Genomic DNA, 22,713 nt, shown 5'->3' on the forward strand with positions numbered 1-22,713 from the left:
TAAGGGCCTGAATGAAATGTTAGATGACCATGCATTAGGTGCTACTGTGAAGAGAGTGGGTGTGTCAGAGTCTCAGCATGGACGGGTGAAAAAATCCATTTCCCTTATGTAGGTTCCAGGGAACTAGAGACCTTTCCAATGTTATTTTCAGGTTCTGTATATGGAAGTGGTAAGCCTCAGTCCTGTGGAAACGGGGCAGAGAGACAAAGGCACTAACTATGACTCAACTGTAACTCAAAGTCAAAGTCAGCTGGGGTAGAGACCCAGGGAACAGAGCATAAGAAGGAGAGTGTCCCCCACACAAAGCCCATATTTTCCACAGCTGGAGGACAAGGGAACACAAACTTAGTCACCCACCATGTAGACATGGGTAATCAGATACCCCTTAGATAGCCAGCATGCAGGGCCTGAACTCCAGCAGTTCACTGGCCGTGCCCATGGTACTAGTCCCCAAGAAATGCATGGGTACCACGTTCTATGTGGACTATACTGGATTTAATAATTCCACAGTATTTGATGCCTATCCCATGTCCAAGACAGATGAACTATTAGATCAGCCTGTCCAGGCAGGGTGACAACAGCTTTCAGAACATTGCATGGTAGACTGTGGGGTGAAAGGCCACTGCCTTAATCAGGCCCACCATCAGGGGGGTGCTGCAGGCACAGCTATCTCAGGCCCGGCCTCTCTAACAGAAAGGAGAGGGCCCTAGCAGCCCATGCTGCCATCTGCCCGCTGCCGTTGTCTGTCCTTGTTTTCCGCCACTGCCTGCAGCAATTGAATGAAAATGTCCCTCTCAAAATGGTGGCCACTGCAGAGGAGGCAGTTAATAAAGATACTAGAGGAGGCTCTAGTATCTTTAATAACTGGATCCTCTGAGGAGGCGGCAATTTTGGGAGTGACATTTTCAGTTGGAGCAGGCAGGAGCGAACAGTTGGCACTGCAGTGGCAGCGGCTGCAGGAGCAGTGGCAGCTGTGGGGAAGGGGGGTGAATTCCCTGACAACGAGCAGATCCCTCACAACAAGCAAAACCCTCATAATGAGCAGTTACTGCATAACTAATGTGGGAGCATTAATATTGGGGGCATAATATGTTGTCAAAGGCATTACTATGTGGCACATGAGATGGTGACAGGGGCTATGGTGTTACTCCGTCTGTGCATAGGATTTTTTTTTTCAAATATATATTTACTTATTTATATATATATATATATATATATATATATATATATATATATATTGTATTTTGGGGTAGGGTCTGGGGCCCTGCTTATTTTGTTAGTCCCAGGCCCCACAATTTCTGATGGCAGCCCTGGCCTCCATGCCTATCATAGAGGGGAAGGTGTAGCGATAAAGCCAATTTCAAATCGTAAAAAAAGCACATTTTATATCCGAATGGGCACATTAACAAATAGTATTGTTACAATGATGTGTTGTATCATGTATATTCTATATGAAAAATGTTCTTTCATCCTGGTTCACAAATTACAAGCCTGTAATTAACTAGCCAGGGTCTGCTGTAAGCCATTTGGTTCTAAGGAAGTAAATGTCTGCTCTTCACAGCATGAGGTCCAGTGTAATAATAATAATAATAATAATATTAATTTTATTTATATAGCGCTCTTTCTCCAATAAGACTCAAGGCACTTAACAGATACATAGCATAATATAGTACAGAAAATAATTAAGTACATTTTCATAAAATACAGAAGCATGAAGATACTAGAAGGAACATTATGGAAATGCTTGAGTAAACAGGAAAGTCTTGAGTCTACTTTTGAAGGATTCTATAGTTGGGGCCTCTTGCACTGTGCGGGGAAGTGAGTTCCATAGAGTCGGAGACGCATGACTAAAAGCTCGACCCCCAGATGAATTACAGGAGATTCTAGGTACTGCTAAAAGTCCTTCATCTACAGATCGCAGTAATCAAGTGGGGCAGTATGGGGTCAGAAGCTGCTTCAGGTACCTTGGGCCCTGGTCATGTAATGCTTTAAAACTCAGTAAGCCAATCTTGAAGATGATTCACCATCTTACAGGCAGCCAATGAAGGGAGTAGAGAATGAATGTTACGTGGCTAGAATGGGGCTTGTTGGTTAACAGCCTGGCAGCTGTGTTTTGCACCAGCTGTAAGTGTTGCAATTCTTTTCCTGGGAGACCAAGGTAGAGGGCATTACAGTAGTCTAATCGAGATGATACAAATGAATGTATTACTTTTGGTAGATCATCTGAGGGAATTAAGTGCTTGATTCTGGCTATGTCCCTCAGGTGAAAGAATGAGGATTTGATTGTGGCTGATATCTGATGTTTACGTGTCAAGCCACCATCCAGGACAACGCCAAGATAACGCACATGATCACTGGTCTGTAATTCTGTATCCCCGAGTTTAAGTACAGTTGGTTGGCTATGCTGCAGTCTTGTCCTTTGATGTTGCGGTCGTATCATAAGGACCTCTGTTTTATCCGGGTTCAGTCGCAGCCAACTGGCGCTCATCCACCCCTGTAGCTCAGCTAGACAGTCATTTAGGGTTGCTATTGGGTTATCAGTGCCCGGAGCAAAGGACAAGTACAGTTGTGTATCATCTGCATAGCAGTGGTAGACCAGGCCATGGCACCTGATTATTTCGCTCAATCGGAGCATGTATACTGCAAAAAGCATGGGGGATAGTATAGAACCTTGTGGGACACCACATGGCAATGGCACTGGTGGTGATGAGTATAATCCAGACGATACTCTATGTGACCTGCCTGTGAGAAATGATTTGAACCAGCTTAGGACTGTGCCATCCAGACCACAGAAATGAATCAGTCGCTCAATCAGAAGCCCATGGTCCACGGTATCAAATGCTGCCGAAAGATCCAGAAGGATTAATATTGAACAGTCACCTCTGTCTCTTGCCATCAGAAGACAATTTAACACACACACCAGGGCAGTTTCAGTGAAATGTCTTCTCCTGAATCCTGATTGGAATGGATCATAAATATCATGAGTTGTCAGGCGGGTTTCCAGTTGATTCGCAACCACTTTCTCAATAACCTTTCCTAGGAAAGGAAGGTTTGATACTGGTCTGTAGTTGGTCATGCAGTTGGGATCTAAATTAGGTTTTTTAAGAAGCGGTCTAACAATTGCTTCCTTTAGGGGTGCAGAAAAAATGCCTGTCTGCAAAGAGCATTGAACAATTTTTGCAAAGACAGGACCAATTATATCTATACAACCTATTAGAAGCTTGGGTGAGGCCGGGTCCAGATCACAGGTGGTGGGACGCAAAATCCGAGCAATTTCAGCAGTGTCCTTTACATCCACTGGGTCAAAGATGGTCCATGAAGGCAGGTAGCTTATATTGGCAGGCTTTGTAGTTTGGCACTCCTTTGATGGCACTGTGGAGATTCCAGCCTGGATGGTGGATATTTTATCTGCAAAGAAGTTTGCAAACTCGTTGCATCTTGCCTGGGAGAGGGTTTCATCAGTCTGCAGGCATGCTGGCTTGCAAAGCATCTCCACTGTGCGGAAAAGTTGAGCTGGCCTATTGTCTGCTGCTGTGATCTCATTTGACAGGAACTGTGATTTCTTACGAGTGATTGTCGATTGATATTCTTCGTCATGCTTTATTAGTTTTATTTTGTCATCCACTAGGTTAGTCTTCCTCCATCGTCTTTCCAGTCTACGCCACCTTTTCTTGAGCACACTAACACTGTTGTCGAACCATGGAGCTTGACGTTGTGGTTTACGAGGTCTTATACGCACAGGGGCGATAATATCAATTGCAGCCATAACATCCCTATTATAATAATGGACTAGGTGTTATGATTCTAGCACTCCGGTCAGAGGAGATCTTATGGCAAGGACCGGAGCACTGGAACGGGATGCTGGGGAAGGGAGCTGGACAGGAAAATAGCCCCTGGCGCCCTAACTCTGTTGTCTCACCCGTGTTGTCAGAAATCCCCTGCGAGACTATGGTTTCTTGAGCCCTTGGCAGCTAGCGTTTGAAGGGCGGATTATGTCTGCCCAACTTTGATGCCCCCCGGTCTTAATGAGAGACAAAGGGAAACCCGAGACAGGGTGATAACAAGAGGCCCTCTAACTAAACAACCAGGCCAGGGGCTAAGCAAACTCAAAACTATAATATGTGCGGAGAAACCACCAGGGAAAAGGACAACCAAAATATCCACTTGTCCAATTCTCCTACCCGGCACCGCCGAGTACCAGAGAGGACTTGTGGAAGCGGAACCCTCCGCAAATGCTCCAAAAAACAAAATATAAAAGGTAAAGCGGCTGAGCCGCAACACACGGCAGAGCCGCAACTCACGAACACCACTGGATATAAAACGGTGATCAGTCAGGACTCCAGGGAACCAAACGACCTCCTGGGATGAGATGACAACTCCCGAATACCGGACTTCTGAGGACTGGAATGACCGGATACAGCAGGACTGGAAACAGACTCTCAGCAAACAAAGGCAGCATGCAGGAAGCTATTACCGGCGTCTGTGAGAAGCCCTGGGAGTGTATTTAACAAGGAGTCCTCCAATCAGCTGCTAACAGGCTGATTAGAATAAATGCCGTGAAGCTGCCTTGCTGCACGGCAAGAGAGCAGGTGAATATATTAATTCCTAAAGCCTAGCAACGGGGAACGCGGTCCGCCAGTGGCGTCCCCGTTGCTAGGGTCCGTGCGGCTCAGCGCGCCCGGCGTCTAGCGTTGCTAGGGAGCCGGCGGCTGTACGCGCACGGCGTCTCTAGTTGCTAGGCGCCGGGCCGCGCAGACAAGCGGACCCCGGCGCCTAACAGTACCCCCCCCCTTGAGGAGGGGTCAAGGAACCCCTAAAGCCAGGTTTCTGAGGAAATTCCCGAAAAAATGCCCTCTTGAGCCTCGGGGCATGAAGATCCTTATCCAGGACCCAAGACCTTTCCTCCGGACCATAGCCTTTCCAGTGAACTAGAAAATACAGCCGACCCCGGGACAATTTGGAATCGAGAACCTTCTCTACCAAGAACTCCTGTTGTCCCTGTACATCCACTGGAGATCTACCCTGAGAGATCTTCCGAGGAAATCTACTGGAAGAAACGTATTGTTTCAACAGGGAACAATGAAACGTATTTCCAATCCTGAGAGATCTTGGTAAACGTAACCGAAAGGCAACTGGGTTGACTCTTTTAATAATAAGAAATGGCTCAATAAATTTGGGTCCCAGTCTAGCCGAGGATTGTCGAAGCCTGATGTTGCGAGTCGACAACCACACCCTATCTCCCACCTTAAAAGTGCAAGGACGTCGGAGCCTGTCAGAAAATTTCTTCTCTCGAAAGGCCGCTTTTCTGAGAGCAAGGTGCACCTTTTTCCAAATGGCTCTGAGATGGGCAGTTAAGGTTAGCGAGGAGACTGAGGAATGATGAAAAAAAGAATTAGGTCTGGGGTGAAAACCAAAAACTGAAAAGAATGGAGACTCTTTAGTGGAGGAATGACAAGAATTATTGTAAGCAAATTCAGCCAACGGAAGAAACTCGGACCAATCATTCTGGAGTTTGGCTGAATACAAGCGCAAATATTGTTTCAATGATTGGTTAACTCGTTCGGTTTGCCCGTTGGATTGTGGGTGGTAACCGGATGTTAACGACAATTTCATCTTCAATGAGGCACAAAAACATTTCCAGAATTGTGCGATGAATTGTGGACCCCGATCAGAAACAATATCAGTAGGCAACCCATGAAGCCTGAATACATGGCGGAGAAACAAAACTGCCAACCCTTGGGCAGAAGGCAATCGGGGAAGAGCAATAAAATGAGCCATTTTACTAAAACGGTCCACTACCACCCATATGACTCGGAATCCGGCTGAAAGGGGAAGGTCAACCACAAAATCCATGGAAATATGAGACCACGGCCTGAGAGGAACATTTAAGGGCATAAGTTGCCCGATGGGCAAGGAACGGGGAACCTTATGCTGTGCACAAACCTGACATGAATAAACAAATTCCTTGACGTCTTTAGAAAGACCAGGCCACCATACTGAGCGAGAGACTAACTCCAATGTCTTAGAGACTCCTGGATGCCCTGAAACTTTGTTATCATGGAATTCCGTTAAAACAGTAGCTCTCAAAAACTCAGGGACGTAAAGACAACCAGCAGGAGTAATTCTAGGAGCTTGGTGTTGAAGCTGTTTTAACTGGGTAAATAAATCTTGTGTGAGGCCCGCCCAGATGACCGAAGATGGAAGTATGGGGGTAACAGGATTGTTATTGTGAACCGGAAGAAAGCTACGTGACAGGGCATCAGCCTTAGTATTCTTGGAACCAGGCCTGAAAGTGATTATAAATTTGAAACGCGTAAAAAATAATGCCCAACGTGCCTGCCGGGCATTAAGCCGCTTAGCCGATTCAATGTATTGCAGGTTCTTATGGTCAGTCAATACCGAAATAGTATGTTTTGCTCCCTCCAGCCAATGCCTCCACTCCTCGAAAGCCCACTTTACCGCCAGTAACTCCGGATTACCAACGTCATAGTTGGATTCAGCGGAGGAGAATTTCCTGGACATAAAGGCACAAGGATGTAACTCCAGAGACTCCGGATCCTTTTGAGAAAGGATAGCCCCCACTCCAACCTCCGAGGCATCAACCTCCACCACAAAGGGCAATTCCGGATTAGGATGTCTGAGGACTGGAGCTGAGACAAAGGCTTGTTTCAAGGCCCGGAAGGACAACTCAGCTTCACGCGACCAGTTGGTAGGATCCGCTCCTTTCTTTGACAGAGCTACAATGGGAGCAACCAGGTCAGAAAAAGAATGAATGAACCTCCTATAATAATTCGCAAACCCTAAAAAGCGCTGAATTGCTTTTAAATTGGTGGGTTGCGCCCAACTAAGGATGGCCTGGAGTTTCTTTGGTTCCATGGAAAATCCCTGAGGGGAAATTATGTACCCTAAAAAAGATACTTCCGTGACATGAAACTCACACTTCTCCAGCTTGGCATATAAATGATTCTCGCGTAACTTTTGAAGAACCAGACGCACCTGGGTAACATGTTGTTCCATTGATTCAGAAAAAAATCAGGATGTCGTCTAAGTAAACGACCACGAATTTCCCTAGGAAGTCACGGAGCACATCGTTAATGAGGTCTTGAAAAACTGCCGGAGCATTGGACAGGCCGAACGGCATCACCAGGTATTCGTAGTGACCCGACTGAGTACTGAAGGCCGTTTTCCACTCATCTCCAGATTTAATTCGGATGAGGTTGTACGCTCCTCTAAGGTCAATTTTAGAAAAAATCACAGCAGAACGTAACTGATCAAAGAGTACAGAAATCAACGGCAAAGGATAGGTGTTTTTAACTGAGATCTTATTCAGGGCTCTAAAATCAATGCAAGGTCTAAGCGAGCCATCCTTTTTCTCCACAAAGAAGAAGCCTGCACTTAAAGGAGATTTTGATGGTCTAATAAATCCTTTCTCAAGGCTCTCCTTTACATAATCATTCATAGCCGCAGTTTCTGGCCCGGATAATGCATATAATCTTCCCTTTGGCAATGCGGCACCAGGAACTAACTCAATAGCACAATCATAAGGCCGATGGGGAGGCAGAATGTCCGCATTGCCTTTGGAGAAAACATCAGCAAACTCCTGGTATTCCACCGGAATGGGTTCTGGAATGATAGCTGCTACTCTGACTGGAAACGTGATACATTCCTTATCACAAAAAGTACCCCATTGTGAAATCTCCCCCGACCGCCAATCAATGGTGGGATTATGAAAGGCCAGCCAAGGTTGACCCAGAACAACTGGAACTGCTGGGCAATGTGTAAGAAAGAACTCGATTTTGTCGGAATGTAGAGCTCCTACTGTAAGTAGTACAGGGGGTGTATGGAGAGAAATAATCCCATTAGACAGCGGACTCCCATCTAAACCATGCATGGTGACACACCTACCCAAAGGTAACTGAGGAATGCCTAAGGCCTTAGCCCAAGTTAAATCCATAAAGTTTCCTGCAGCTCCACTGTCAACAAAAGCCGACACCGAAGAACTGAGGCTGCAAAAGGAAACTTTAACTGGGACTAAAAGGGAGTTATTCGAGGAGATAAGCTGCAGACCTAGGTGAACCCCCTCACAATTCACCCGGTCAAAGCGTTTTCCCGACTTGTTCGGACAATTACGAGCAAAATGTCCCTTACCCCCACAGTACAGACAAAGACCAGAATTTTGCCTTCTGGCTCTTTCTTCAGGAGACAGCCGGGAGAGACCCATCTGCATGGGCTCCTCTACGTCTTCAGGAATGGAATATACACACGGACTTGACCTTACAGGTGCTCCTTTTTCAGCCCTCCACTCTCTGAGACGACGATCAATCTTAATAGAAAGCTCCATGAGTTTATCGAGAGTCTCAGGAGCGGGGTACTGAAGGAGACTGTCTTTTATAGACTCTGATAAGCCGAGGCGAAACTGACTGCGCAGGGCTGGGTCATTCCAGCCACAGTCGTTCGACCAACGGCGAAACTCCGTACAATAAACCTCCGCAGGATTTCTACCCTGTCTGAGAGCGCGCAACTGACTTTCAGCGGACGCCTCTCTATCAGGGTCATCAAGAAGAGCCCTAAAGACTCAAAGAAAGCGTCAACTGACAACAATGCCGGATCCTCTGCTCTTAAACCAAATGCCCAGGTCTGAGGATCCCCCAGGAGCAAAGAAATAATAATCCCGACCCGCTGAGATTCAGTACCCGAGGAAGTCGGTCTTAAACGAAAATAAAGCTTACAGGATTCTTTAAAATTAAAAAACTCTTTTCTATCACCAGAAAAACGGTCAGGCAAATGCATCTTTGGTTCAGGGACTACCCTTGGGGAAGCTCGCAAAAGATCTTCCTGCGGCTTCACCCGAAGAGAAAGATCCTGAACCATCTGAGTAAGTTCTTGAATCTGGCTGACTAAGAGCTGACCAGGATTTGGCCCTAAACCTGTTGGATTCATGAGGCCGATAAACTCTCACAAAACTGAATGAGAAAAAATTAAACCCCGTTTAATTTTAAGTTTTGGTATGGCCGGTAATAATGTTATGATTCCAGCACTCCGGTCAGAGGAGATCTTATGGCAAGGACCGGAGCACTGGAACGGGATGCTGGGGAAGGGAGCTGGACAGGAAAATAGCCCCTGGCGCCCTAACTCTGTTGTCTCACCCGTGTTGTCAGAAATCCCCTGCGAGACTATGGTTTCTTGAGCCCTTGGCAGCCGCGTTTGAAGGGCGGATTATGTCTGCCCAACTTCGATGCCCCCCGGTCTTAATGAGAGACAAAGGGAAACCCGAGACAGGGTGATAACAAGAGGCCCTCTAACTAAACAACCAGGCCAGGGGCTAAGCAAACTCAAAACTATATTATGTGCGGAGAAACCGCCAGGGAAAAGGACAACCAAAATATCCACTTGTCCAATTCTCCTACCCGGCACCGCCGAGTACCAGAGAGGACTTGTGGAAGCGGAACCCTCCGCAAATGCTCCAAAAAACAAAATATAAAAGGTAAAGCGGCTGAGCCGCAACACACGGCAGAGCCGCAACTCACGAACACCACTGGATATAAAACGGTGATCAGTCAGGACTCCAGGGAACCAAACGACCTCCTGGGATGAGATGACAACTCCCGAATACCGGACTTCTGAGGACTGGAATGACCGGATACAGCAGGACTGGAAACAGACTCTCAGCAAACAAAGGCAGCATGCAGGAAGCTATTACCGGCGTCTGTGAGAAGCCCTGGGAGTGTATTTAACAAGGAGTCCTCCAATCAGCTGCTAACAGGCTGATTAGAGTAAATGCCGTGCAGCTGCCTTGCTGCACGGCCAGAGAGCAGGTGAATATATTAATTCCTAAAGCCTAGCAACGGGGAACGCGGTCCGCCAGTGGCTAGGGAGCCGGCGGCTGTACGCGCACGGCGTCTAGCGTTGCTAGGCGCCGGGCCGCGCAGACAAGCGGACCCCGGCGCCTAACACTAGGGAACAGGGATCTACACAGGCACCCAGTATAGCAGAGAGATCCAGATTTGCTGCAAGAGCCTGGGGAGTCATACCCCTCCTTGGACGATACCTGGTCAACTCCATGGGCAGAGATCTTATTTGAGGGATTGCAACTGAGAACCAAAGGTAGTAGTGGTCTGACCAGATGACTGGGTTTGTTTTTAGGTCAGTGACTTCTAATCCAATCTGAAAGACAAGATCGAGAGTGTGACCACTTTTATGTGTGGCAGAAGGAATGACCTGTGTGAAGCCCAGACCATTCATTGTGCACAGGAGGTCTTGGCCAAGGCGTGAGAGCTCATCATCCACCCATGCATTGAAATCCCTGAGGATGAGCCATCTTTGATGTTCCAGAACCAGGCCAGCAACAGTATCTGCAATTTCTTGTAGAAATATCTTTCCATCTCCAGGGGGCCGGTAAATGAGAAGTACTCTGAAACCTAATCCTGTTGAACTCCGGGCAGCAATGCACTCGAATGAGCGAGTAATTTCAATAGGGTGGACCCTAAGTTTAAGTTCTTTTTTGAAGCAGATAGCCACCCCGCCACCCCTGCGGTTTAGTCTTGGGTTGTGGATGACAGAGTAGTTTGTTGGTACTGCAGCCTCCAATATAGGTGCTGCATTTTCATCTAGCCAGGTCTCTGTAATACAGGCTAGATCAGCAGATTCAATAAGGTCAGCAATTGTTGCAGTCCTGTTTCTTATAGATCTGGCATTACCAGAGCCGGCCCTAACCAATATGATGCCCTAGGCAAGATTTTGGCTGGTGCCCCCTAGCACCACCGCTGGTTCTGCCTCTGACCTTGCACCTCTTTCCCAGCACCATCACCCCTCACCCATAGCAGTCCTTGTACCCCCTATATTTTAAATAGGAACAGTTCGCACATTTGACGCACAGCCCAAAAAGGGGCATCTTCTTGCTGGGAAGGGGCATGGCCACACAATAGTAACCCCAATCCAATTACGCCACACAGTGCTGCAACTTTATTCACATTTTATCTTGCGATAGTGTCCATAAATCATATTACATCCCACAGTAGTATCACTTTACCTTATAAATGTTACTCCTCACAGTAGAGCCCCTTATTCACATTACATCACACTGAATTGCTCCTTATTCACATTACACCACACCCTATTGCTCTTTATTCACATTAGACGACACAGTAGTGCCCTTTCTATATGCAACGCTACATAGTAGAGCACCTTATACACATAATGCCACACATTAGTAATGCATTTATACACAATTCCACACAGTAATGCCCCTTACACATGAGACACATTAATGTCCTTATAAACATAATGCACCTTACACATTATGACAACCTTTATTAATGCCCTTTTACACATAATGTCCCCTACACATTTGCTGCACATTATTAGTGCCCCTATACACATAATGACACACATACAGTAGTACCCTGTTACACATATGCCGCACATTATTAATGCCCTTATACACATAATGACACACATAGTGGCCCTTTACACACATGTTGCACATTATTAAAGCATTTTTACATGACACACATAATGCTCCTTACACATTTTCTGAACACTACTGCACAACCAACCCACTCACATGCACACAGCACTCACACTGCCACTAACACTGTGACCTCTGCCTCTGCTTGGATACAGATGTGTCCTCACAAATCTTGCATCAATGCTAACGTCGGGCACCTTTTTTTTTAAATGAAAATGCATCTTATTTGCATTGCTATGTGGCTAGGATGCACAAGCAGCTTCTGCTGATTAAACTGATATGCAGCATGCCTATATACTGTGTGAGACTGTGGCTGTATCTGCATATGAAATGCTGCACACAGAATATAGGCATGTCGCATATCATTTTAATCAGCAGAAGCTGATGATGCCCCTAGGCATATCAAATGCCCTAGGCAATTGCCTAGTTTGCCTATGCCTATGGCCGGCTCTGGACATTACAAAGGACTGACCTGATTGGGCATACCAGAGGGCCTTCAGTTTTCTTTATGTTGTTAAGTGCAGGAGCTCTGGGTATGGGGGTCACAAAGCGAGAGTTGACAGTTCTGTTCATCCAAACACAGGGCCGTCTTTTGGGTATCACTTCTGTTTGATTGTTCTTTGAATATTGGGGTGAGCAGGTGGGCAAAGGACTTAGGTGGTTACCGGGGGAAAATAAGATTTTAAACCTACCGGTAAATATTTTTCTCGTAGTCCGTAGAGGATGCTGGGGACTTCGTAAGGACCATGGGGAATAGACGGGCTCCACAGGAGACATGGGCACTAAAAAGAACTTTAGGTATGGGTGTGCACTGGCTCCTCCCTCTATGCCCCTCCTCCAGACCTCAGTTAGAGAAACTGTGCCCAGAGGAGACGGACAGTACGAGGAAAGGATTTTGTAAATCCAAGGGCAAGATTCATACCAGCCACACCATTCCCACCGTAAAACATGGGAGATACGAACCAGTCAACAGTATGAAACAAAACCAGTATCAGTCCAAAACTGATCCAACTGAAAAATATAACCCTTATGTAAGCAACAACTATATACAAGTCTTGCAGGATGTTGTCCGCACTGGGACGGGCGCCCAGCATCCTCTACGGACTACGAGAAAAAGATTTACCGGTAGGTTTAAAATGTTATTTTCTCTTACGTCCTAGAGGATGCTGGGGACTCCGTAAGGACCATGGGGATTATACCAAAGCTCCCAAACGGGCGGGAGAGTGCGGATGACTCTGCAGCACCGAATGAACAAACATTAAGTCCTCATCAGCCAGGGTATCAAACTTGTAGAATTTTGCAAAAGTGTTTGAACCCGACCAAGTTGCTGCTCGGCAAAGTTGTAATGCCGAGACGCCCCGGGCAGCCGCCCAAGAAGAGCCCACCTTCCTAGTGGAATGGGCCTTAACCGAATTCGGTAACGGCAATCCAGCCGTAGAATGAGCCTGCTGAATCGTGTTACAGATCCAGCGAGCAATAGTCTGCTTAGACGCAGGAGCGCCAACCTTGTTGGCTGCATACAGGATAAACAGAGCCTCTGTTTTCCTAACCCGAGCCGTTCTGGCCACATACATTTTCAATGCCCTGACCACATCCAGGGACTCGGAATCCTCCACGTCCCTTGTAGCCACAGGCACCACAATGGGTTGGTTCATATGAAAAGAAGAAACCACCTTAGGCAAAAATTGAGGACGAGTCCGCAACTCAGCTCTATCCACATGGAAAATCAGATAAGGGCTTTTGTGAGTCAAAGCCGCCAACTCCGAAACTCGCCGCGCCGAAGCCAAGGCCAATAACATGACCACTTTCCAAGTGAGATACTTCAACTCAACTGTTTGAAGAGATTCAAACCAGTGAGACTTAAGAAACCGTAACACCACGTTAAGGTCCCATGGTGCCACCGGAGGCACAAAAGGAGGCTGAATATGCAGCACCCCCTTCACGAAAGTCTGGACTTCCGGAAGAGAAGCCAATTCCTTTTGAAAGAAAATGGATAGGGCCGAAATCTGAACCTTAATGGAGCCTAACTTTAGGCCCAAATTCACTCCAGTTTGCAGGAAGTGGAGAAAACGGCCCAGATGGAATTCTTCCGGAGGAGCAGTCTTGGCTTCACACCAAGACACATACTTCCTCCAGATACGGTGATAATGTTTCAATGTCACCTCCTTCCTAGCCTTAATCAGAGTAGGAATGACCTCCTCCGGAATGCCCTTCTCTGCTAGGATCCTGCGTTCAACCGCCATGCCATCAAACGCAGTCGCGGTAAGTCCTGGAACAAACAGGGCCCTTGTTGTAACAGGTCTTCCCTGAGAGGAAGAGGCCATGGATCTTCTGTGAGCATTTCCTGCAGATCCAGATACCAGGCCCTTCGAGGCCAATCTGGAACAATGAGAATTGCCTGAACCCCTCTTCGTCTTATGATTCTCAGTATTTTTGAGATGAGAGGAAGAGGAGGGAACACATAGACTGACTGAAACACCCACAGTGTCACCAGTGCGTCCACTGCAACCGCCTGAGGGTCCCTTGACCTGGCGCAATATCTCGGAAGTTTCTTGTTGAGACGTGAAGCCATCATGTCTATTTGAGGCAGTCCCCACTGACTTGCAATCTCTGCGAAGACTTCCTGATGAAGTCCCCACTCTCCTGGATTCAGATCGTGTCTGCTGAGGAAGTCTGCTTCCCAGTTGTCCACTCCCGGAATGAAGACTGCTTACATGACTCTCCGCCCATCAAAGAATCTTTGAGGCTTCTGCAATTGCCACTCTGCTCCTTGTGCCGCCTTGGCGGTTTACATGAGCCACTGCTGTGATGTTGTCTGACTGAATCAGAACCGGTAGACCTTGAAGTAAGGTCTGTGCCTGACGAAGGCCGTTGTATATGGCCCTTAATTCCAGAATGTTGATGTGTAGACAAGCCTCCTGGCTTGACCACAGACCTTGGAAGTTTCTTCCCTGTGTGACTGCTCCCCATCCTCGGAGGCTCGCGTCCGTGGTCACCAGAACCCAGTCCTGTATGCCAAACCTGCGACCCTCTAGAAGATGAGTACTCTGCAGCCACCACAGGAGAGACACCCTGGCCCTGGGGGACAGGCGGATCATCTGATGAATCTGTAGATGTGACCCGGACCACTTGTCCAGAAGGTCCCACTGAAAAGTCCTGGCATGGAACCTGCCAAATGGAATGGCTTCGTAAGACGCCACCATTTTTCCCAGCACTCGAGTGCAGTGATGTACCGACACCCTGTCTGGCTTCAACAGGTCCTTGACCAAGCTCTGAAGTTCCTGGGCCTTTTCTTTTGGAAGAAAAACCCTCTTTTGTTCCGTGTCCAGAATCATGCCTAAGAAAGGCAATCGGGTCGTTGGAACTAACTGTGACTTTGGTAGGTTTAGGATCCAACCGTGTTGTTGCAACACCCTCAGGGAGAGTGATACGCTGTCCATCAATCGTTCTCTCGATCTCGCTTTTATCAGGAGATCGTCCAAGTATGGGATAATTGTGACACCCTGCTTGCGCAGGAGCACCATCATCTCTGCCATTAATTTGGTAAAAATCCCCGGGCCCATGGAAAGCCCAAACGGCAACGTCTGAAATTGGTAATGACAATCCTGCACCACAAATCTCAGGAACGCCTGATGAGGTTGATAAATGGGGACATGAAGGTATGCATCCTTTATGTCCAGGGACACCATATAATCTCCCCCCTCCAGACTTGCGATGACCCCTCTGAGCGATTCCATCTTGAACTTGAACCTCTTCAAGTATAGGTTTAAGGATTATAAATTCAGAATGGGTCTGACCGAACCGTCCGGTTTCGGGACCACAAACAGGGTTGAGTAATAGCCCATCCCCTGCTGAAGCGGGGGAACTTTGACCACCACTTGTTGAAGGCACAACTTTTGAATTGCTGCCAGAACTACCTCCCTCTCTGGGGAAGAAGTCGGCAGTGCCGATTTGAAAAACCGGCGAGGAGGCACCTCTTCGAATTCCAGCTTGTACCCCTGGGAAACAATGTCTATTGCCCAGGGATCCACCTGAGAGTGAACCCAGACCTGGCTGAACAGACGAAGACGTGCCCCCACAGGAGCGGACTCCTCCTGCGGAGCCCCAGCGTCATGCGGTGGATTTAGTAGAAGCCGTGGAGGACCTTTGTTCCTGGGAACTGGCTGTAGTTGGCAGCTTTTTCCCCTTGTCCTTACCTCTGACAAGAAAGGAAGATCCCCGAGCTCTCTTGGATTTATGCGACCGAAAGGACTGCATCTGATAATGTGGCGCTTTCTTAGGCTGTGAGGAAACATAAGGTAAAAAAGTTGATTTACCTGCAGTAGCCGTGGAAACCAGGTCTGCGAGACCTTCCCCAAACAATTCCTCACCCTTGTAAGGTAAAACCTCCATATGCCGTTTTGAATCGGCATCACCCGTCCACTGTCGGGTCCACAGTGCTCGCCTGGCAGAAATCGCCATAGCATTCGCTCTGGACCCCAGTATGCCTACATCCCTCTGAGCCTTTCTCATATAAAGGACCGCATCCTTAATATGGCTCAGGGTCAATAAAATAGTTTCCTTATCCATTGTATCCATATCAGTAGATAAGGTATCGGTCCACGCTATAACAGCGCTACAAACCCAGGCCGACGCTATTGCCGGTCTGAGTAAGGTACCGGTATGAGTGTAAATTGACTTCAAGGTAGTTTCCTGCTTGCTATCCGCAGGATCCCTGAGGGCAGCGGTATCCTGAGACGGCAGCGCCACCTTTTTGGAAAGGCGCGTCAACGCCTTGTCCACCCTTGGGGAGGATTCCCACCGTATCCTGTCCTTGATCGGGAAAGGATACGCCATAAGTATCCTTATGGGAATCTGCAGTTTCTTGTCTGGAGTTTCCCAAGCACTTTCAAATAACTCATTTAATTCAAAAGAAGGTGGAAAAGTAACCTCAGGCTTCTTTTCTTTAAACATGTGGATTTTTGGATTAGGCACCGCGGGATCATTTATAATATGCAGCATATCCTTTATAGCAATAATCATATAATGAATACTCTTTGCCAATTTTGGCTGCAACCTTGCATCATCATAATCGATACTGGATTCAGAATCTGTGTCGATATCAGTGTCAACTACCGGAGAAAGTGGGCGTTTTTGAGACCCCGAAAGCCCCTGTGACATAGGGAAAGGCAGGGTATGACCCTCTGTACTGTCCCTGGACTCTGCTTTGTCCAAACGTTTGTGCAATAAATTCACATTTGCATTTAAAATATTCCACATTTCCATCCAGTCATGTGTTGGCGTTGCCGACGGAGACACCACACTCATGCGCTCCACCTCATCCCTAGGAGAGCCTTCCGCTTCAGACATGCCGACACGCACGTACTGACACACCACACACTCAGGGAAGACTCTATCTGGAGACAGTTTCCCCACAAGGCCCTTTGGAGAGACAGAGAGAGAGTATGCCAGCACACACCCAGCTCTGCGAGGAGGACGGCAGCGAGGCTCCGGGACGAACCGCTAGGGGAGACCTGCGTTCTGACTCCCTCTGGAGCTAATGGTGTCCAGTAGCCTAAGAAGCAGAGCCTAGCATTTAAGTTGGTCTGCTTCTCTCTCCTCAGTCCCACGATGCAGGGAGTCTGTTGCCAGCAGGTCTCCCTGAAAATAAAAAACCTAACAAAATACTTTCTTTTCAGGAAGCTCAGGAGAGCTCCCTGTAGTGCACCCAGTCTCCTCTGGGCACAGTATTAAACTGAGGTCTGGAGGAGGGGCATAGAGGGAGGAGACAGTGCACACCCATACCTAAAGTTCTTTTTAGTGCCCATGTCTCCTGTGGAGCCCGTCTATTCCCCATGGTCCTTACGGAGTCCCCAGCATCCTCTAGGACGTAAGAGAAATACATTTCCGGCCTGCTCGCTTCCCACGAACGCGCCTGTGTTTTCTTTTTAAAATGCCAAGGGATTGGAGAATAGAAGCCTGTGATGGTGTGATAGGAACTGCGGAATGTGGTGGGCGGAGTGAAAGAATGAAGTTGGAGGAATACATATACATTGGGTCATCAATGACAGATTACTATAAGTATGAGCTGCATATGAAGATGAGAGAAGGAGAGAAAGCAGTGGGTTTTTTTTGTTTTTTTGTTGTTGTTTTTTTTCCTTTTTGTGTTTGTTTTCCCCCAATTCGGTATGTGATCCAAAATTATAATGGGTTTCTGAACAAAGTTATTGCTATAACCTATTGGGTATATTTGAAGCAAGTGATAAATAAAGTAACAGCTGATTTAGTCAATTATCCTAGGATAGGCAGTCTTGTGGGAAGGTGTTAGAAGCCAATTCCCACTGTGTAGGTGGGAAAGTCTCAGTGTGAGAGGCCTTTGAAGTAAATTTCTTGTGGGGGTAGTGATAACGTGTCCTGGGAAATGGATCCTGATTTGAAACAGTGAGCCATCAGCAATTCAGAGCCAGAATATACTGATATTAGTTGATTAATGCAATAAGTCAGTTATTTGTTGCTCAGAGAACAGAGGTGGATGATGTCTAAGTGAGGGGCTGGATGTAGCCAAAGATAGGTTGTAGTCCACAGTACCTTATCTGGGATGTCCAATGCAGAGTACAGCAGCTGTTAAACTGAAGGACTTCTCAGTGGAGGTATGCAGAGGATTCAATCCAGGATTCAATCCAGTGTGTATCTCAGCGCAGGAATGCAATCCATTGGTTTTGATGAGATGTCCGCGTAGAGTAGTACAGGTTAAAGGTAAGTCCTTGGATATTTATGATGATTCATAGGTCAGTTGTGGTGAATTTAAGCTGTTTTATGGAGATGATCAGGAGCATGTAAAAGTTGAGGCAGCCATCTTGGGCGCCAGTTTACCACCTCCTGTGTAGGTGACACTTTCTTTTACAAAGGTGCTCTCTGGAGACAGTTTGGGTCATTCCAAGTTGATCGCTAGCTGCCGTTGTTTGCAGCGCATCGATCAGTGTAAAAAATGGCTAATCTGCGCATGCATATGCACTGCAATGCGCACGCGCGACATACGGGTACAAAGAGCTGTGTGGTTTTGCACAGGTTCTAGCGACGTTTTCAGTCGCAGTGCTGGCCGCAAGAAGATTGACAGGAAGGGGGCATTTCTGGGTGGCAACTGACCGTTTTCAGGGAGTGTTTGGAAAAACGCAGGCCTGCCAGGGAAAACGCAGGCGTGGCTGGGCGAACGCTGGGCGGGTGTGTGACATAAAAAGTCGTCACTCCAACGTTAGAATCAACACACACGAAGAGTAAGTCCAGGGCTGGTCTTGTTTTGCACAAAATATTTTTGCAGGCGCTCTGCTGCACAGGCGTTCGCACTTCTGTAAAGCGAACATACACTCTCCGGTGGGCGGCGACAATGCGTTTGCACGGCTGCTAAAAACTGCTAGCGAGCGAACAATTTGGAATGAACAACAATAAGACTATACAAGGTCTTCTGAAGATAAGGGGAAGTACTGATAAGGGGTTTCCTGCCATATGGCTGGTCTAGTCCTCCGTTATGGGCACTTCTGACAAGCTACAGTATGTGTTAATGTAGAGGGAGAAAGGGGATATGGGAAACTTGAGCACAGGTGGTGAAATAAGATATGACACTGAATGAATTGGAAAAAACCACAGTAGTTTAGAATTTAATCCTTCATTGAAGGATACTATAGCAGTAACTCATGTGGAGGTGCACCCCTGAGAGTGAACACTAGTATACCAAAAAAGAAGAGGAAAAGACTCTCGTTTTTTGGGGGGCACTCATTGAAAAATATTGCATAAAATCTAACTTTTATTAATTACCATTAAAAGCTGTTGCCACCAACCAGGACTGGGACAAAAACATACACACAAATACAAAAATGACAAAACAATAGAAAACAACAAAAAAATGACAAAAAAAACACACCTAGGTTTGCGTGTGGTATGAACACGCCATGGGGAGATATGCCTGACGCAGTCAGGGCCAATATGATAAATACTGACACTAGTTCCTGCAACAGTTAGCCTTAACAGTCCCCTAACAGAAGGAGACAAATAGTGGGCTGGTATAGTCGGCTAACACAGGAAACAGAAACACTGTAGATAGATTTACCATCAATACTTCAGTCTCTCGTAATAAATGCTACTGGCATAGAGTAAATAAGTAACAATGATGGTTTAGTGTGTGTTCAAACTTCATGGTAAGTGCAGTCTCCCCATAGATTGCATGTCATTGGTTCCTATAAAGAGGTAGTAGCGAAATAATCATAGTATTTATTCAGGATCTAGGATATAAATATCGATAATATAAACAAAAAATAATAATAATAATCTTGTAAATGTTACAGTGCAAATACTGTTAATTTTCTCAGTGCAGTAAACCGGTAAGCCTTATATTAGTAAATAATTTCTTGGTATCGAGTATCCACTATAAAATAACACCCTGATCCGTATCTCAGGTACAGGCAGGCTATTACTAATTGAAGTTGTCTGGGCAGACGTATCTAGTATGCCTCAAAAACAAGCTGTAGCAAAATATATATATATATATATATATATATCACTATTGCTCTTCATATATATCCATCATTTCAATATGCAGGAATCAATGTAACCAGGGTAAATATCCAATCTATCCTCTGACACGTGTCATATTGGTGAGTTAGAGAGGTGAAGAGCAAATGAGCTGCTGCAGATTGCAGAAAAGGGGAAGAAAAAGGCACTCCTATCATAGATGTAGTGGGGTGGCTACTGTTCACTGTGTGACATGCATTAATACAGTGAATGAGCGTGTCCCATCTGCACCTAAGGGTTAGAAACAGGTAGAATGCTTCTGCTTTTGAAAAGATCACCCACGGGCACCCTGATGTAACAGCGCAGGATGTCCTCTGAGTTCTCCTTGCGACAATGAGAGAGCATTGAAAAAAGGGAGATTTCAAGATACATGTTATCAGTAAGATGAAATAAAGAGCACCAATCCCCTTATGAGTGTATGCTGCTTCCTTGCATGTGTAAATACATTGATGCAAGGTGAGCGGTACCTCTTTTTTGCCTATAGTGCCTGGAAGAAAGTAGTTTGGTAACAGTGCTGGGACCCTAATGGTAGTAAAGGTCCTGATGCCGCAGGGTATTGCAGGATCCGTTACCCACCATGTGGACCCGCCGGCTGTCACTCGAATGGAAAGGTACCTAAGATTGCGCGTGGATATCAGGGTGTGTGGTTCCGGCTCTGGCTGCACTGCACTGAGTCTCCTCAGACAGCTGTTTCGCTTTCTGGCTTCCTCAGTGAGACACCACTCACCACTTTCCATTCGAGTGACAGCCGGCGGGTCCACATGGTGGGTAACGGATCCTGCAATACCCTGCGGCATCAGGACCTTTACTACCATTAGGGTCCCAGCACTGTTACCAAACTACTTTCTTCCAGGCACTATAGGCAAAAAAGAGGTACCGCTCACCTTACATCAATGTATTTACACATGCAAGGAAGCAGCATACACTCATAAGGGGATTGGTGCTCTTTATTTCATCTTACTCATAACATGTATCTTTAAATCTCCCTTTTTTCAATGCTCTCTCATTGTCGCAAGGAGAACTCAGAGGACATCCTGCGCTGTTACATCAGGGTGACCGTGGGTGATCTTTTCAAAAGCAGAAGCATTCTACCTGTTTCTAACCCTTAGGTGCAGATGGGACACGCTCATTCACTGTATTAATGCATGTCACACAGTGAACAGTAGCCACCCCACTACATCTATGATAGGAGTGCCTTTTTCTTCCCCTTTTGCTCTTCACCTCTCTAAGGGGCCCTACACACTGGCCGACCCGCCGCCGAGCTGCCCGACGGCGGATACGGCCGACGAGCGACCCGGCGGCGGGGGGGCAGTGACGGGGGGAGTGAAGTTTCTTCACTCCCCCCGTCACGCGGCTGCATTGAAGTGCAGGCAAATATGGACGAGATCGTCCATATTGGCCTGCATGCACAGCCGACGGGAGACCAGCGATGAACGAGCGCGGGGCCGCGCATCGTTCATCGCTGGAGTCTCCACACTGAAAGATATGAACGAGTTCTCGTTCATTTATGAACGAGATCGTTCATATCTTTCTAAAAATCGGCCAGTGTGTAGGGCCTATAACTCACCAATATGACACGTGTCAGAGGATAGATTGGATATTTACCCTGGTTACATTGATTCCTGCATATTGAAATGATGGATATATATGAAGAGCAATAGTGAGATATATATATTGTAACACTGTAGGGGTGCAAGGTGCCTTTTCCTGGGGAATATGGCAGCACGCAGCAGCTGAGGAACAACACAAGTCCAGTTTCTGGTACAACTGACCCCGGCCAGTTTTATTGAAACAGAAAATAAAACAAACCCCAAAATAAAAATACCTTGCCTGTCCGGCACTAACTAAACATAAGATGTTCCTAACTGTCACTAAACAAAACACAGAGTTCTTCAGTACATACTGTATAGCTTACTTGCATCAGAAAGCGTGTCTCTCACACACAGATCCTGCAGCCTTCCCAGGCAGTCTGCCCATACTAATCAGGTTAGAAGCACTATATCACTCTTACACAGCTGAAACCCTGATTAGCCCTCTGTGAGGCCAAAGACCCGAACTGGGCCCAATGTCTAGAACTCGCCTTATCTCTCTCTCAGAGCCTTTACCCAGCTTTTACAGCAAACTGAAAAGGTTCAGACAAAACAAAAAGCATTTTTCCTAGAAGTTAACATTTTCTAAAACATGTAAGACAAGAACCTGGGACAAATATACCTGCCCTCAAACACTATCCCAGTGTTCTTGTCACATATCCCCCTCCCCTGTTTCGACCTAGGGGCCGGAACACTTGTAGCCCCCAAACAGAAGATGCGAGACAATGCATCTGCGTTGGCCAATTGTGTTCCCGGTCTATGTTCGACAGTAAACTTAAAGTCCTGCAACGCTAGAAACCATCTAGTTACACGAGCATTCTTGCCTCTATTTACATACATCCATTTTAAAGGGGCATGGTCTGTCACTAGTCTGAATTGTCTACCCAAGAGGTAATATCTCAAGGTATCTAGTGCCCAATTAATGGCCAAAGCCTCCTTTTCCACAATGGCATACCTTTTTTCATGCTCATTGAGTTTCCTACTCAAATAAATGATAGGGTGTTCGTCCCCATCTCTGGTTTGGGACAGCACAGCACCTATCCCTACCTCTGAGGCATCTGTCTGTACCACAAATTCTTTTGAAAAATCTGGTGTTATCAACACCGGTTGTGA

Source organism: Pseudophryne corroboree, chromosome 3 (genome assembly GCF_028390025.1).
Source record: "Pseudophryne corroboree isolate aPseCor3 chromosome 3, aPseCor3.hap2, whole genome shotgun sequence".
In the NCBI taxonomy this organism is placed as follows: Eukaryota; Metazoa; Chordata; class Amphibia; order Anura; family Myobatrachidae; genus Pseudophryne; species Pseudophryne corroboree.